This window comes from Arachis hypogaea, chromosome 7, assembly GCF_003086295.3.
Source record: "Arachis hypogaea cultivar Tifrunner chromosome 7, arahy.Tifrunner.gnm2.J5K5, whole genome shotgun sequence".
Classification (NCBI taxonomy): domain Eukaryota; kingdom Viridiplantae; phylum Streptophyta; class Magnoliopsida; order Fabales; family Fabaceae; genus Arachis; species Arachis hypogaea.
The window spans coordinates 55,834,085-55,851,633 of NC_092042.1; the positions used below are offsets into that span (position 1 = coordinate 55,834,085).

Here is a 17,549-nt window from a genome sequence, read left to right on the forward strand (position 1 = left end):
TTCCACAGGAAGAACCCATGGAGTTCATTGCATATTTTTTACAAATAGCTGACACAGTACGCACTGAGGGAGTGGACCAGGATGTCTACAGGTTGCTACTCTTTTCCTTTGCTATAAAGGATCATGCAAAGGGGTGGTTGGATAACCAACCCAAATCTAGCCTGAAAACATGGAGTCAGCTAGCAAACACGTTTTTGAATCAATACTTTCCTTCAAAGAAGCTCACCCAGCTAAGACTGGACATCCAAGGCTTCAAACAATAGGATAATGAATCTCTTCATGATGCTTGGGGAAGGTACAACAGGATGCTCCAGAAATGCCCCACTGAAATATTTTTAGAATAGGTGCAACTAGACATCTTTTATTACGGGCTCACAGACGTGGCTAGAATATCTCTAGACCACTCGGCTGGAGGTTCTATACATATGAGGAAGACGATTGAGGAAGCTCATGAACTCATTGAGACAGTTGCCAGCAACCAGCATTTGTACTCATCTAATGAGACTTCAACAAAGGAGAGGTTAAGGCAGTAGCTACTGAATCTAACCCTCCAGAACAAAGTGGCACATTAACTCAGCAGCTACGCTCCCTTGCACAACAGTTGTTGGAATTGCAAGAGGCTTTGTAAGAAACTCAAGCTTCCAACAGGAACATAGAAACACAACTGAGTCAAGCCAGACAGCAATTATCTGAACAGATAAAAGAAGAGTGTCAGGATATCCAAGTTAGGAGTGGAAAGGCCCTGAACGCTCAGCCTCAGAACAACAAGAGATAAGGGGAAGAGAAGCTGACAAAAGATGAACAGGCTATAATCCAAGGCACCTTTGAGGGCGTTGAACGCCCAGGGAGGAGTGCCATTAGCGTTCAATGCCCAGAAGGGGGGTACTTCTAGCGTTGAACGCCAGGAAGAGGATAGCAAGGGCGTTGAACGCCCAAGCAGGGGTGATCAGACACATACAAGTGCTAAGAACATCCCTCCTAAGCAAACCAGTAATCCCTCTTCAAGCACTTCAGGCACTCAGCTTACATTAACTAAGGCTGATGAGTACAATACCACGATGCCATTTTCCCAGAAGCTCCGACAAGCAGAAAAGGATAAATAGTTTGCCCGCTTTGCAGACTATCTCAAGACACTAGAGATCAAGATCCCTTTTGAAGAGGCTCTTGAACAGATACCTTCCTATGCTAAATTTATGAAGGACATATTAAGTCATAAGAAGGATTAGAGAGAGGTAGAAACAATCTTCCTCACTGAAGAATGCAGTGCAGTAATCCAGAAGAGCTTACCAGAGAAGCTTCGGGATCTTGGGAGCTTTTTGATACCATGCACCCTAGGGGATGCCTGCACAAGGATAGCCCTGTGTGATCTTGGAGCAAGCATTAACCTGATGCCTGCATCATTAATAAAGAATCTCTATTTAACTCAAGAAGTCAAGCCAACCCGCATATGCCTTCAGCTTGCTGATGGCTTTGTCAAGCTTCCATCAGGCGTGGTTGGAGACATGATTGTTAGGTTTGGACCCTTTGCTTTTCCCACAGATTTTGTGGTGCTTCAGATGGAAGTGCACAATAGTGCATCCCTTATTTTAGGAAGACCCTTCTTGGCTAAAGGGAGGACCCTCATTGACATGCAAAAAGGGAAAGTAACCTTGAAAGTCAATGAGGATGAATTTGTGCTGAATGCTGTTAAGGCTATACAGCATCCAAACACCCCAGAGGAGTGCATGAGCATTGACATCATTGACTCCCTGGTGGAAGAAGTAAATGCAGTTGAGAGATTAGAAGAAGATCTGGATGACATCTTTTATGATGCCAAGCATGACCTGGAGGCACCAGAAGAAATAAAGGAAACTTTGAAAGCTCCTAAAGAGGAGGCTGAGCCTCCCAAACTCAAGCTCAAGCCATTATCATCATCCATGAAATATGCATTTCTAGGAGATGGGGACACTTATCCTGTGATTATAAGCTTTGCTCTAGAAACACGGGAAGAAGAAGCACTAATCTGAGTGCCGAAGACACACAAGACAACTCTTGGGTGGATCATAAGTGACCTTAAGAGCATTAGTCTAACCCGATGCATGCACAAAATCTGGCTTGAAGATGACGCCAAACCAGTAGTGCAACCACAAAGGCACCTAAATCTAGCCATGAAGGAAGTGGTGCAAAAAGAAGTCACAAAGTTGTGGGAGGCTGGGATTATTTATCCTATTTCAGACAGCTCCTGGGTGAGTGATGAGCTGATAATTTGTACACTTTTTGGCATTGATTTTAGTATGTTTTTAGTATGATCTAGTTAGTTTTTAGTATATTTTTATTAGTTTTTAGTTAAAATTCACTTTTCTGGACTTTACTATGCGTTTGTGTATTTTTCTGTGATTTCAGGTATTTTCTGGCTGAAATTGAGGGTCCTGAGCAAAAATCTGATTCAGAGACTGAAAAGGACTGCAGATGCTGTTGGATTCTGACCTCCCTGCACTCGAAGTGGATTTTCTGGAGCTACAGAAGCCCAATTGGTGCGCTCTCAATGACATTGGAAAGTAGACATCCTGGGCTTTCCAGCAATGTACAATAGTCCATACTTTGCCCGAGATTTGATGGCCCAAAACCGGCGTTCAAAGTCACCCTCAGGAATTCCAGCGTTAAACGCCGGAACTGGCACAAGAATGGGAGTTAAACGCCCAAACTGGCACCAAAGCTGGCGTTTAACTCCAAGAAGAGTCTCTACACGAAAATGCTTCAATGCTCAGCCCAAGCACACACCAGGTGGGCCCGGAAGTGGATTTTTATGTCATTTACTCATCTCTGTACACCCTAGGCTACTAGTTCTCTATAAGTAGGACCTTTTACTATTGTATTTTGATCTTGGGATTATTTTAGATCCTTTGATCATCTTTGGACATCTAGTTCTTAGATCATTGGGAGGCTGGCCATTCGGCCATGCCTAGACCTTGTTCTTATGTATTTTCAACGGTGGAGTTTCTACACACCATAGATTAAGGTGTGGAGCTCTGCTGTACCTCGAGTATTAATGCAATTACTATTGTTTTTCTATTCAATTCCGCTTGTTCTTGTTCTAAGATATCACTTGTTCTTCAACTTGATGAATGTGATGATCCGTGACACTCATCATCATTCTCACCTATGAACGTGTGACTGACAACCACCTCTGTTCTACCTTCGATTGGGTGAATATCTCTTGGATTCCTGATACACGATGCATGGTTGATCGCCTGACAACCGAGTGCTCGCCTGACAAATGAGCCAGCCATTCCGTGAGATCAGAGTCTTCGTGGTATAGGCTAGAACTGATGGCGGCATTCAAGAGAATCCGGAAGGTCTAACCTTGTCTGTGGTATTCTGAGTAGGATTCAATGATTGAATGACTGTGACGTGGTTCAAACTCCTGAGGGCGGGGCGTTAGTGACAGACGCAAAAGAATCACTGGATTCTATTCCGGCCTGATTGAGAACCGACAGATGGATAGCCGTGCCGTGACAGGGTGCGTTGAACATTTCCACTGAGAGGATGGGAGGTAGCCACTGACAACGGTGAAACCCTTGCTTAAGCTTGCCATGGAAAGGAAGAAGAAGGATTGGATGAAGACAGTAGGAAAGCAGAGAGACGGAAGGGAAGGCATCTTCATACGCTTATCTGAAATTCCTACCAATGAATTACATAAGTATCTCTATCTTTATCTTTATGTTTTATGCGTTTATCACCATACCCATTTGAGTTTGCCTGACTAAGATTTACAAGGTGACCATAGCTTGCTTCATACCAACAATATCTGTGGGATCGACCCTTACTCGCGTAAGGTTTATTACTTGGACGACCCAGTACACTTGCTGGTTAGTTGTGCGAAGTTGTGTTTATACCATGGTATTGAACACCAAGTTTTTGGATTCATTACCGGGGATTATTTGATTTGTGAAAAGTATTGATCACAACTTCGCGCTACCCAGTTTTTGGCGCCGTTGCCGGGGATTGTTGAGTTTGGACAACTGACGGTTCATCTTGTTGCTTAGATTAGGTATTTTTTTTCTTCAGAGTTCTTAAGAACGAATTCTAGAGTTTCATGATGATCTGTTGAAATCTGGCTGGCTGTGAAGCCATGTCTAATTTCATTGGACCGAGGTTTCAACTTATCATCACAAGAGCTTGTTGATTTCTATCAATCTTGCTGTTGGAGTAGTGATCTGCTAAGGCTTGGCTGGCCTTTGGCCATGTCTAGTGTTTTGGACGGAAGCTTTCTTTGAAAGCTTGGCTGGCTGTGAAGCCATGTCTAATTTCTGGACCGGAGTCTTAGACTAGCATTGCATTGATTCTTGGAATTCTCATTAAGAACTTTGATATCTTTTTCCACTTAAGTTTCGAAAAGCACACAAAAAAATTACAAAATCATAAAATCCAAAAATATTTCTTGTTTGAGTTTAGTGTCTCATGTTAAGTTTGGTGTCAATTGCATGCATTCATTCATGTGTCTTAAGGATCTTCAAATAATTCTTGATGATTTCTTACTCTGATCTTTGAATTCTCTTGACTTGAGTGTTTTTGTGTGTCTCATATGCATTCTCATTAGTGTCAGTAGTATACAAACTGCTAAGTTTGGTTTCCTGCATGCATTGATATTTGATTTTAGTTGCATTTTGATTTTTCCTTATTATTAAAAATCCAAAAATATTTTTAATTTGTGTCTTCTCAAGTCAATAATACAGAGAATTGAAGATTCAGAACATACAGCAGAGGAATTGCACAGAAAAAGCTGGGCGTTCAAAACGCCCAGTGAAGAAGGACAGACTGGCGTTTAAACGCCAGCCAGGGTACCTGGTTGGGCGTTTAACGCCCAAAAGGGTATATTTTTGGGCGTTAAACACCAGAATGTGCACCATTCTGGGCGTTTAACGCCAGGATGGCACAAGAGGGAAGATTCTGTTTTCAATGCAATTTTTTTTCAAGTTTTCAAAGTTTTTCAAAATCAAATCTTTTTCAAATCATATCTTTTCAATCATATGTTTTCAAAATTGATTTCTTTCTATTTTCAAAGATACTTGCTATCAATTAATGATTTGATTCAACATTTCAAATATGTTGCCTTTTCTGTTGAGAAAGGTTTAATGTTTGAATCATATCTTTTCTTGATAGCCAAGTCATTAATTTTCAAAATCAAATCTTTTTAAAATGTTTTCCAAATCATATCTTCTCAATCACATTTTTTTAAAACTAATCATATCTTCTTAACCACATCTTTTTCAAAATAATTTTCAATCAAATCTTTTTCAAAAATCACTTGATTTCTTTCCCACTTTCATTTTCGAAAATTCTTAAAGTTTTTCAAAAATGTTTTCAAATTCTTTTACTTAATTTTCGAAAATTACTTCCCTTCTTCTCACATCCTTCTATTTATGGACTAACACTATTCCTTAATGCAAAATTCGAACTCCATCTTCTTTGATAAGTTTAAATTTTCTACTTCTGTCTTCTACTTTTCTTCTCCTCTGACACCTAAAGGAATCTCTATACTGTGACATAGAGGATTCTACATTTTCTTGTTCCCTTCTCTTTCTTATGAGCAGGAGCAAGGACAAAAGCATTCTTGTTGAGGCTGATCCTGAACCTGAAAGGACCTTGAAGAGAAAGCTAAGAGAAGCCAAAGCACAACTCTCTGTAGAGGACCTAACAGAAATCTTCAAAGAAGAAGAACCTATGGCAGCCGAAAACAACAACAATGCCAACAATGCAAGGAAGGTGCTGGGTGACTTTACTGCACCTACTCCCAACTTTTATGGGAGAAGCATCTCTATCCCTGCCATTGGAGCAAACAACTTTGAGCTTAAGCCTCAATTAGTTTCTCTAATGCAACAGAATTGCAAGTTCCATGGACTTCCATGGAAGATCCTCATCAGTTTTTAGCTGAATTCTTGCAAATCTGTGACACTGTCAAGACTAATGGGGTTGACCCTGAGGTCTACAGACTTATGCTATTCCCTTTTGCTGTAAGAGACAGAGCTAGAACATGGTTGGACTCTCAACCTAAAGAAAGCCTGGACTCTTGGGAAAAGCTAGTCAATGCCTTCTTGGCAAAGTTCTTTCCACCTCAAAAATTGAGTAAGCTTAGAGTGGAAGTCCAAACCTTCAGACAGAAGGAAGGAGAATCCCTCTATGAAGCTTGGGAAAGATACAAACAATTAATCAGAAAGTGTCCTTCTGATATGCTTTCTGAATGGAGCATCATAGGTACTTTCTATGATGGTCTCTCTGAACTATCCAAAATGTCTTTGGATAGCTCTGCTGGAGGATCTCTTCATCTGAAGATGACACCTACAGAAGCTCAAGAGCTGATTGAAATGGTTGCAAATAACCAATTCATGTACACTTCTGAAAGAAATCCTGTGAACAATGGGACTAATCAGAAGAAAGGAGTTCTTGAGATTGACACTCTGAATGCCATATTGGCTCAGAACAAAATATTGACTCAACAAGTCAATATGATTTCTCAAAGTCTGTCTGGAATGCAAAATGCACCAAGCAGTACTAAGGAAGCTTCATCTGAGGAAGAAGCTTATGATCCTGAGAACCCTTCAATGGAAGAGGTGAATTACATGGGAGAACCCTATGGAAACACCTATAATCCTTCATGGAGAAATCATCCAAATTTTTCATGGAAGGATCAACAGAGACCTCAACAAGGTTTCAACAACAATAATGGTGGAAGAAACAGGTTTAGCAATAGCAAACCTTTTCCATCATCTTCTCAGCAATAGACAGAGAGTTCTAAGCAGAATAACTCTGACTTAGCAACCATGGTCTCTGATCTAATCAAAACCACTCAAAGTTTCATGACTGAAACAAGGTCCTCCATTAGAAATTTGGAAGGACAAGTGGGTCAGCTGAGCAAGAGAATTACTGAACTCCCTCCTAGTACTCTCCCAAGCAATACAGAAGAAAATCCAAAAGGAGAGTGCAAGGCCATCAACATGGCCGAATTTGGAGAGGAAGGAGAGGCAGTGAACGCCACTGAGGAAGACCTCAATGGACGTCCACTGGCCTCCAATGAGTTCCCCAATGAGGAACCATGGGAATCTGAGGCTCAAAATGAGACCATAGAGATTCCACTGGACTTACTTCTGCCATTCATGAGCTCTGATGAGTATTCTTCCTCTGAAGAGGATGAGTATGTCACTGAAGAGCAAGTTGCTAAATACCTTGGAGCAATCATGAAGTTAAATGACAAGTTATTTGGAAATGAGACTTGGGAGGATGAACCCCCTTTGCTCACCAAAGAACTGGATAACCTGTCTAGGCAGAAACTGCCTCAAAAGAGACAGGATCCTGGGAAGTTTTCAATACCTTGTACCATAGGCACCATGACCTTCAAGAAGGCCTTGTGTGACTTAGGGTCAAGTGTAAACCTCATGCCTCTCTCTGTAATGGAGAAGTTAGGGATCTTTGAGGTGCAAGCTGCAAAAATCTCACTAGAGATGGCAGACAATTCAAGAAAACAAGCCTATGGACTTGTAGAGGATGTTCTGGTTAAAGTTGAAAACCATTACATCCCTGCTGATTTCATAGTCCTAGAGATTGGGAAGTGCATGGATGAATCTATCATCCTTGGCAGACCCTTCCTAGCCACAGCAAAGGCTGTGATTGATGTTGATAGAGGAGAATTGATCATTCAAGTGAATGAAGAATCCTTTGTGTTTAAGGCTCAAGGATATCCCTCTGTCACCATGGAGAGGAAGCACGAAGGGCTTCTCTCAAAACAGAGCCAAACAGAGCTCCCACAGTCAAACTCTAAGTTTGGTGTTGGGAGGCCACAACCAAACTCTAAGTTTGGTGTTGAACCCCCACATTCAAACTCTAAGTTTGGTGTTGGGAGGTTCCAACATGGCTCTGAGCATTTCTGAGGCTCCATGAGAGCCCACTGTCAAGCTACTGACATTAAAGAAGCGCTTGTTGGGAGGCAACCCAATATTATATTATGACTATTTTCCTTTGTTATTTTATATTTTTTTGTAGGTTGATGATCATAAGAAGTCACAAAATCAATGAAAAAAGCAAAAACAGAATGAAAAACAGAAAGAAAAATAGCACACCCTGGAGGAGAGCGTACTGGCGTTTAAACGCCAGTGAGGCTAGCTGTTGGGCGTTTAACGCCCAGTCTGGCACCATTCTGGGCGTTTAACGCCAGAAAGGGGGCACCAGAATGGCGTTAAACACCAGAAAAGGGCAAGAAGCTGGCGTTAAACGCCAGAAATGGGCACCAGCCCGGCGTTTAACGCCAGAATTGGCACAAAATGAGATTTTGCTTGCCATTTGGTGCAGGGATGACTTTTCCTTGACACCTCAGGATCTGTGGACCCCACAGGATCCCCACCTACCCCACCACTCTCTCTCTTCTTCTTCACCCATTCACCAATCACCTCAACACCTCTTCCCCAAAAACCCTTCACCTATCAAATCCCATCTTTCTCTTCACCACTCACATCCATCCTTCATAAAACCCCACCTACCTAACCATTCAAATTCAAAACACTTTCCCTCCCAAACCCACCCTCACATAGCCGAACCATCACCACCCCCCACTCCTATATAAACCTATCTTCACTCCTTCATTTTCACACAACCTAAACACCACTTCTCTCCCTTTTGGCCGAACACAAAGCCATTCCCTTCTTCCTCATTTCTTCTTCTTCTACTCTCTTCTTTCTTCTTTTGCTCGAGGACGAGCAAACCTTTTAAGTTTGGTGTGGTAAAAGCATTGCTTTTTGTTTTTCCATAACCATTTATGGCATCCAAGGCCGGAGAAACCTCTAGAAAGAGGAAAGGGAAGGCAAAAGCTTCCACCTCTGAGTCATGGGAGATGGAAAGATTCATCTCAAGGGTGCATCAAGACCACTTCTATGAAGTTGTGGCCTTGAAGAAGGTGATCCCCGAGGTCCCTTTTTCACTCAAAAAGGGTGAATATCCGGAGATCCGACATGAGATCCGAAGAAGAGGTTGGGAAGTTCTTACCAACCCCATTCAACAAGTCGGAATCTTAATGGTTCAAGAGTTCTATGCCAATGCATGGATCACCAAGAACCATGATCAAAGTGTGAACCCGGATCCAAAGAATTATCTTACTATGGTTCAGGGGAAATACTTGGATTTTAGTCCGGAAAGTGTAAGGTTGGCATTCAATTTGCCCATGATGCAAGGAGATGAACATCCTTACACTAGAAGGGTCAACTTTGATCAAAGGTTGGACCAAGTCCTCACAGTCATATGTGAAGAGGGCGCCCAATGGAAGAGAGATTCAAGAGGGAAGCCGGTTCAATTGAGAAGGCATGACCTCAAACCCGTGGCTAGAGGATGGTTGGAGTTTATTCAACGCTCAATCATTCCCACTAGCAACCGGTCCGAAGTTACCATAGACCGGGCTATCATGATTCATAGCATCATGATTGGAGAAGGAATAGAAGTTCATGAGGTTATAGCTCAAGAGCTTTATAAGGTGGCGGACAAGTCCTCCACCTTGGCAAGGTTAGCCTTCCCTCATCTCATTTGTCACCTCTGTTATTCAGTTGGAGTTGACATAGAGGGAGACATCCCCATTGATGAGGACAAGCCCATCACTAAGAAGAGGATGGAGCAAACAAGAGACCCCTCTCATCATCAAATCCCTGAGATTCCTCAAGGGATGCACTTTCCTCCACAAAACTATTGGGAGCAACTAAACACCTCCCTAGGAGAATTGAGTTCCAACATGGGACAACTAAGGGTGGAGCATCAAGAACACTCCATCATCCTCCATGGAATTAGAGAAGATCAAAGAATCATGAGAGAGGAGCAACAAAGACAAGGAAGAGATATTGAGGAGCTCAAGCACTCCATAGGATCTTCAAGAGGAAGAAAGAGCCGCCATCACTAAGGTGGACCCGTTCTTTAATTTCCTTGTTCTTTATTTTCCTGTTTTTCGAATTTTAGTGCTTATGTTTGTCTATGTTTGTGTCTTGTGATCATTAGTGTCTTAGTGTCTATGCCTTAAAGTTATGAATATCCTATGAATCCATCACCTTTCTTAAATGAAAAATGGTCTTAATTGAAAAAGAAAGAATTGCATGAATTTTGAATTTTATAATAGTTTAATTATTTTGATGTGGTGGCAATATTTTTGTTTTCTGAATGTATGCTTAAACAGTGCATATGTCTTTTGAATTTGTGGTTCATGAATGTTGGCTCTTGAAAGAATGATGAAAAAGGAGACATGTTACTGAGGATCTGAAAAATCATAAAAATGATTCTTGAAGCAAGAAAAAGAGAGAAAATTTTGAAAAAAAAAAGAGAAAAAAAAAGAGAAGAGAAAAAGAAAGAAAAAGAAAGAAAAATAAAAGAAATAAAGCTGTGATCCAAGGCAAAAAGAGTGTGCTTAAGAACCCTGGACACCTCTAATTGGGGACTCTAGCAAAGCTGAGTCACAATCTGAAAAGGTTCACCCAATTATGTGTCTGTGGCATGTATGTATCCGGTGGTAATACTGGAAGACAGAGTGCTTTGGGCCACAGCCAAGACTCAATAAGTAGCTATGTTCAAGAATCATCATACTTAACTAGGAGAATCAATAACACTATCTGGATTCTGAGTTCCTAAAGAAGCCAATCATTCTGAATTTCAAAGGATAGAGTGAGATGCCAAAACTGTTCAGAGGCAAAAAGCTAAAAGCCCCGCTCATCTAATTAATACTGATCTTCATAGATGTTTTTGGAATTCATTGCATATTCTATTCTTTTTATCTTATTTGATTTTCAGTTGCTTGAGGACAAGCAACAATTTAAGTTTGGTGTTGTGATGAGCGGATAATTTGTACGCTTTTTGGCATTGATTTTAGTATGTTTTTAGTATGATCTAGTTAGTTTTTAGTATATTTTTATTATTTTTTAGTTAAAATTCACTTTTCTGGACTTTACTATGAGTTTGTGTGTTTTTCTGTGATTTCAGGTATTTTCTGGCTGAAATTGAGGGTCCTGAGCAAAAATCAGATTCAGAGACTGAAAAGGACTGCAGATGCTGTTGGATTCTGACCTCCCTGCACTCGAAGTGGATTTTCTGGAGCTACAGAAGCCCAATTGGCGCGCTCTCAACGGAATTGGAAAGTAGACATCCTGGGCTTTCCAGCAATGTACAATAGTCCATACTTTGCCCGAGATTTGATGGCCCAAAACCGGCGTTCAAAGTCACCCTCAGGAATTCCAGCGTTAAACGCCGGAACTGGCACAAGAATGGGAGTTAAACGCCCAAACTGGCACCAAAGCTGGCGTTTAACTCCAAGAAGAGTCTCTACACGAAAATGCTTCAATGCTCAGCCCAAGCACACACCAAGTGGGCCCGGAAGTGGATTTTTATGTCATTTACTCATCTCTGTACACCCTAGGCTACTAGTTCTCTATAAATAGGACCTTTTACTATTGTATTTTGATCTTGGGATTATTTTAGATCCTTTGATCATCTTTGGACATCTAGTTCTTAGATCATTGGGAGGCTGGCCATTCGGCCATGCCTAGACCTTGTTCTTATGTATTTTCAACGGTGGAGTTTCCACACACCATAGATTAAGGTGTGGAGCTCTGCTGTATCTCGAGTATTAATGCAATTACTATTGTTCTTCTATTCAATTCCGCTTGTTCTTGTTCTAAGATATCACTTGTTCTTCAACGTGATGAATGTGATGATCCGTGACACTCATCATCATTCTCACCTATGAACGTGTGACTGACAACCACCTCCGTTCTACCTTCGATTGGGTGAATATCTCTTGGATTCCTGATACACGATGCATGGTTGATCGCCTGACAACCGAGTGCTCACCTGACAAACGAGCCAGCCATTCCGTGAGATCAGAGTCTTCGTGGTATAGGCTAGAACTGATGGCGGCATTCAAGAGAATCCGGAAGGTCTAACCTTGTCTGTGGTATTCTGAGTAGGATTCAATGATTGAATGACTGTGACGTGCTTCAAACTCCTGAGGGCGGGGCGTTAGTGACAGACACAAAAGAATCACTGGATTCTATTCCGGCCTGATCGAGAACCGACAGATGGATAGCCGTGCCGTGACAGGGTGCGTTGAACATTTCCACTGAGAGGATGGGAGGTAGCCACTGACAACGGTGAAACCCTTGCTTAAGCTTGCCATGGAAAGGAAGAAGAAGGATTGGATGAAGACAGTAGGAAAGCAGAGAGACGGAAGGGAAGGCATCTTCATACGCTTATCTGAAATTCCTACCAATGAATTACATAAGTATCTCTATCTTTATCTTTATGTTTTATGCGTTTATCACCATACCCATTTGAGTTTGCCTGACTAAGATTTACAAGGTGACCATAGCTTGCTTCATACCAACAATCTCTGTGGGATCGACCCTTACTCGCGTAAGGTTTATTACTTGGACGACCCAGTACACTTGCTGGTTAGTTGTGCGAAGTTGTGTTTATACCATGGTATTGAACACCAAGTTTTTGGATTCATTACCGGGGATTATTTGATTTGTGAAAAGTATTGATCACAACTTCGCGCTACCCAGTTTTTGGCGCCGTTGCCGGGGATTGTTGAGTTTGGACAACTGACGGTTCATCTTGTTGCTTAGATTAGGTATTTTTTTTCTTCAGAGTTCTTAAGAACGAATTCTAGAGTTTCATGATGATCTATTGAAATCTGGCTGGCTGTGAAGCCATGTCTAATTTCATTGTTATTGGTTGTGAGTTATATTTGGGGTTTTAATAAGAAACATGAAAGATAAATGGCAAGAAAGTAAACTAAGGCCTAAAAAGGGTCTTGGCAAGGGTTGGTGGTCAAGGATCTCTATCCTAATCACTAACCACAATATGAGAATTGGCAAGGATTAATCTCATTAAATCGTCCTCTAACTAGTAGTAAAGGAAAGTCAAATGAGCTATATCAATCCTAGTCCATAAGTCCTAACTCTCCACTAATTCAATTAGTGAGAACTAGAGTCAATGGATCCCAATCATCAATTACTTGGACATTAGTAACTCAAGAGTTCCTAAGTTACCTTTCCAAGCCAAGAACATAAACCTCTACTCTAGAATCCAACCAAGCATTTCATCAAACACTTGGAAGGCATAAAAGGAAAGCATAGTAAATCAACAACAAGAACAAGATCTAACAACAATTATTGCAAAGAATTAACAACAACAAATCGAAAGGAACACAATTATTATGGATTACCTTGAATAGAATGGAAAGAAGACAGAAGAAACAAAAGTAGATCTACAACAAAACACAAGAACAACATAAAGGAAATTACAACAAAAGAATAGAAGAAGATGAATGTAGCAACAAAGAATTGAGAGTTAGAAGTGGAGGAAAGCAAAGATTAAAACCTAGATCTAAGAACTAAACCTAATCCTAATCCTAATTCTAGAGAGAAGAGAGAGCTTCTCTCTCTAGAAACTAACTCTAACTAATCCTAATGTGTGGGAATGAACTAATCTCCCTTTGCTCTTCAATCCTTGGCTTTAAATAGCATCTTTGGCGCCAAAGTTGGTTGGGATTGGGCCCCACCACCCTTGAGAATTCGTTGGTCATGTTTTCATTAAAAAAATCATAAACCAGTACCAACGCGTACGCGCACAGCACGCGTACGTGTCCATGATGTGCGGAAAACAATCCGACACAAAACTCACCGGCAAGTATACCGGGTTGCATCAAGTAGTAATAACTCACAAGAGTGAGGTCGATCCCACAGGGATTGATGGATCAAGCAACTTTAGTGGGTGATTAGTTTAGTCAAGCTAACATTGGTGAATTGGATGAAATGTGACCAGCAGAATGTAAAGTGCAAGGAAAATTAAAGTGCAGAAAGTAAATGACAAAAACGTAAAGAGCAAGAAATGTAAATTGGCAAGAATCTTAAATGACAAGAAATGTAAATTGCAGTAAATTTAAAGGGCAAGGAATATAAATGACTTAAAAAAATAAAAGGGGAATGGGAATTGGATCTGCAGGAATTAAACAAGGAAAAGCAAAATTTAACAGAATGAAAAGTAATTGATGGAATTAGTTGAACCGGATCTCAGACTAAAAGGAAAATAAGCTTGGCGTAGTAATTAAACAAGGAAATTAAAATGGAAACCAATAGATCTCAGGACCCAAGAGACTAGATAACCAAGTCTAGATCTCAATGCCTTCCTAGATCCAATTCAGAGAGAAAATGCAAAATTTAAAGAAGAGAGCAATGTAGAAATGTAAATCCAAGTTCAATTTCCAGAAGTTGCAGTAAGAAAAACAGAGAGATCTCAAGGTGAGATTGAGACAGAATTTCCTCAATTCTTCAACACCCAAGACTCAAGACAAGTGTAGATGAAATTGAAAACAAGAAAACTAAGAGGAAGAGAATTCAATTCTCCTTCCCCAAGACTCAGAATCTCAAAATAGCTCAGGACCCAAAAGCTCTCTGCTGTGAATATTATGAAAATTCTCAAAGTAAACTCTCAAAAGAAAAGCTCCCGTAAAACTTCAAATCCTAAGCTATTTATACACTTTCTTCCAATGATCATTAAGCCTTGAATTTGGGCCTTGGATTTGATGAAATTGGGTTGATAGTAGCTTCCGTTGATTGCTCTTGGTGTTGGGAAGAAATCCATTTGTGAACCGGGCCATGAACCATTCACGTTTGAGTCAAAGTTTGAGGCAAACGTTGACTCAAACGTCCCTTGTGTGAGGCATTATGCAGATATCCCATTTGCTGTCATCCACGTTTGAGCCAACGTTTGAGGTCAAACGTGAGCTCAAACGTGGGTCTTCCCAAGCTCCTTTTTGCCCAACGTTTGGCCTAACGTTTGAGGCAAACGTTGGCGCAAACGTGGCTCATCTAAACCATCAATCAAGGGTGCTCTTCCATGCTCTTTCTTGCCAAAATGTAGCCAACATTTGACCTCACGTTTGAGGTCAAACGTTGGCTCAAACGTCGCTGCCCAGAAGCTCTATCTTTCTTCTTTTAGGCGCCAACGTTTGCCTCAACATTTGAGGTCAAACGTTGGCGCAAATGTTGCCTTCCAAGAGTGCCATTTTTCTTCTTTTTGGCGCCAACGTTTGCCTCAACGTTTGAGGTCAAACGTTGGTGCAAACGTTGCCTTCCAAGAGTTTCTTCTTCAGCCAACGTTTGCCTCAACGTTTGAGGTCAAACGTTGGCTCAAACGTTGGTTCTTCTCCAGGGCATTCTTCATCTTCTTGCAACCTCCTTCCAAGCGTTGTTTCACCTATCATCAACCAATCAAAAACATCAAAGCTATGCTTCAAATCATGAGATTGTTTCTCTTCCATAATATATGACAATTATAGCTGAAAAACTCATGAAAATGCATCAATTCATCCATGGTTGATTGAATCTAAGGAAACATGAAATTCCACCCAAATGGCTTACTTGTGGCTCAAGAAAGTGCATAAAACCAAGTAAAAACTAATGAAAAAGGCTTGTGAAACTAGCCTAAGATGACTTGTCATCAGTCCATGGGGTAATTCGCAAGGTGCGTGCAAGCGCCAGGTGCGCGCGCGCGTCCATGGGCGAGTTCAACTTCTTTGACTTTTCATGATTTCTCCACTTTGCATGCTTTCCTCTTCACTCCTTTGATCCATTCCTAGCCTTTTTAATCTGAAATCACTAACAAACATATCAAGGCATCTAGTGGAATCAAAGGTGAATTAGATTTAGCTATTTTAAGTCCTAAAAAGCATGTTTTCACTCTTAAGCACAATTAAAGGAGAAGTTATAAAACCATGCTATTTCAATGGATAAATATGGGTAAAAGGTTATAAAATCCCCTAAATCAAGCACAAGATAAACCTTACAAATGGGGTTTATCAACCTCCCCACACTTAAACCAAGCATGTCCTCATGCTTAAACCAAGAATGAAGTAAAGAGCATGACATTTATTCAATGGAACTAACTAAATGCAATCTACCTATATGCAACTATCTAAATGAATGCAATTGCTTGGTCAAAATAAATTAATTCCCAAGAAGCATATATGTACAAGGGCTAAGGACTAGCAAGTCTAATCCACAATTGAATTGAGTTATTAAATATTTTTACAAACTGCATAAAGAGATGATCATAGGCAAAAACATGTAATTGAGCATCAAACCCTCACCGGATGTATTTGCACTCTATTCGCTCAAGTGTTTAGGGTTGATTCACTCAATTCTCTCCTAATCATGCTTTCTAAGATTTGTTTTTCTTCTAACAATCGACATATATTTCATGCATGCATACATATATCATGAGGTCTTTTCTTTGGTTGTAATGGGGCTAGGGTCAAGTTATGATGCATATATGGTTAAGTGAGCTTGAAATTTGAATCTTTGATAAGCTTAAACTTTCCACCTAACCTATGACATCCTATACAATTTCAAAGCTAACCTAACTACCCATTTCTCACTTTTTCACATACTCATGCATTTTCTTTTTATTTCACAACACTTATGCATTGATTTTATTGAGCTTCACTTTGGGGCATTTTGTCCCCTTTTTATTTCTTTCTTTTTCTTCTTTTTCTTTCTTTTTCTTCTTTTTCTTTCTCTTTTCCATATTATTTTTCTTTTTTTCTTTTTCTTTTGTTTTTCTCATTTTTTTCTTTCTATATACAAGAACCTCGATGCATAAGGTTTTACATTTGATCAATACATGAGTATGTACCCAATTCCCAATAATTTCAATAAAAATACAAAACTACCTTTTTATTCACCCAATGTCTCAAGGTTCCCACACTTGAATGATACTCACACACACTAGCCTAAGCCAATCAAAGATCCAAATTAAGGACAATTATTGTTTTTCGCTTTAAGGCTTGTAATGTGCTAAAATAAGAACAAGTGGGTTAAGCGTAGGCTCAAAGTTGGCTAACAAAGGAAGATAAAAGGTAAGGCTTTTTGGGTAAGTAAGATAAATGAAATGATGGCCTCAATCATATAAATGAATGAATACACAAAATAATGGACATAAAGAATCAAACAATTCAAAGATTACAATCATAGTAAGAGATAATGCACACAAGAAGGAAATAAGTGGTTATAAGATGTAACCACACCATTAGGCTCAAGTCTCACTTGCTTGTGTTCTTAGCTCATAACACGCTCCACAATATATATAATTCAAGCAAGTTTAATGAAAAGTTTTCACTCAAATCAATTGAGGTGCCCTATAGATAGAAATCCTTGAAAAACTTTATTATTTTGACTAAGTTTATTTTGTATACATATGCAAAAATAAGAAAATGCAAGTAAAAATCCTAAAAACCTAAATTGAAATGCAAAAGTGTTGGAATTAGAAACTTGTCACCTAAAATCGCCGACCGGTCGGACAACCTCCCCACACTTAAAAGTTTGCACCGTCCTCAGTGCATTGAAGGATGAGCAAGTGGGTATGGCGAGTCTCCGGATTGCTGCGTGTTCTTAGTCTTACTTCCATGTTTGCTTGTGGTGCATTCATCATGAAAAACAAAAATATAACACCATAAGATGAGAAGATATAAAAGCAAGGAAGCATACATTGTT

General features: G+C 40.2%; 1 non-coding gene across 1 annotated transcript; it reads right to left on the reverse strand.

Annotated features, from left to right (window-relative positions):
- Positions 1-6,107: 6,107 nt before the first annotated feature.
- LOC112704484 (small nucleolar RNA R71) lies at positions 6,108-6,215 on the reverse strand. Its single transcript, XR_003155108.1, has one exon. It is a non-coding gene; the product is annotated as a small nucleolar RNA R71 (small nucleolar RNA).
- Positions 6,216-17,549: the final 11,334 nt, after the last annotated feature.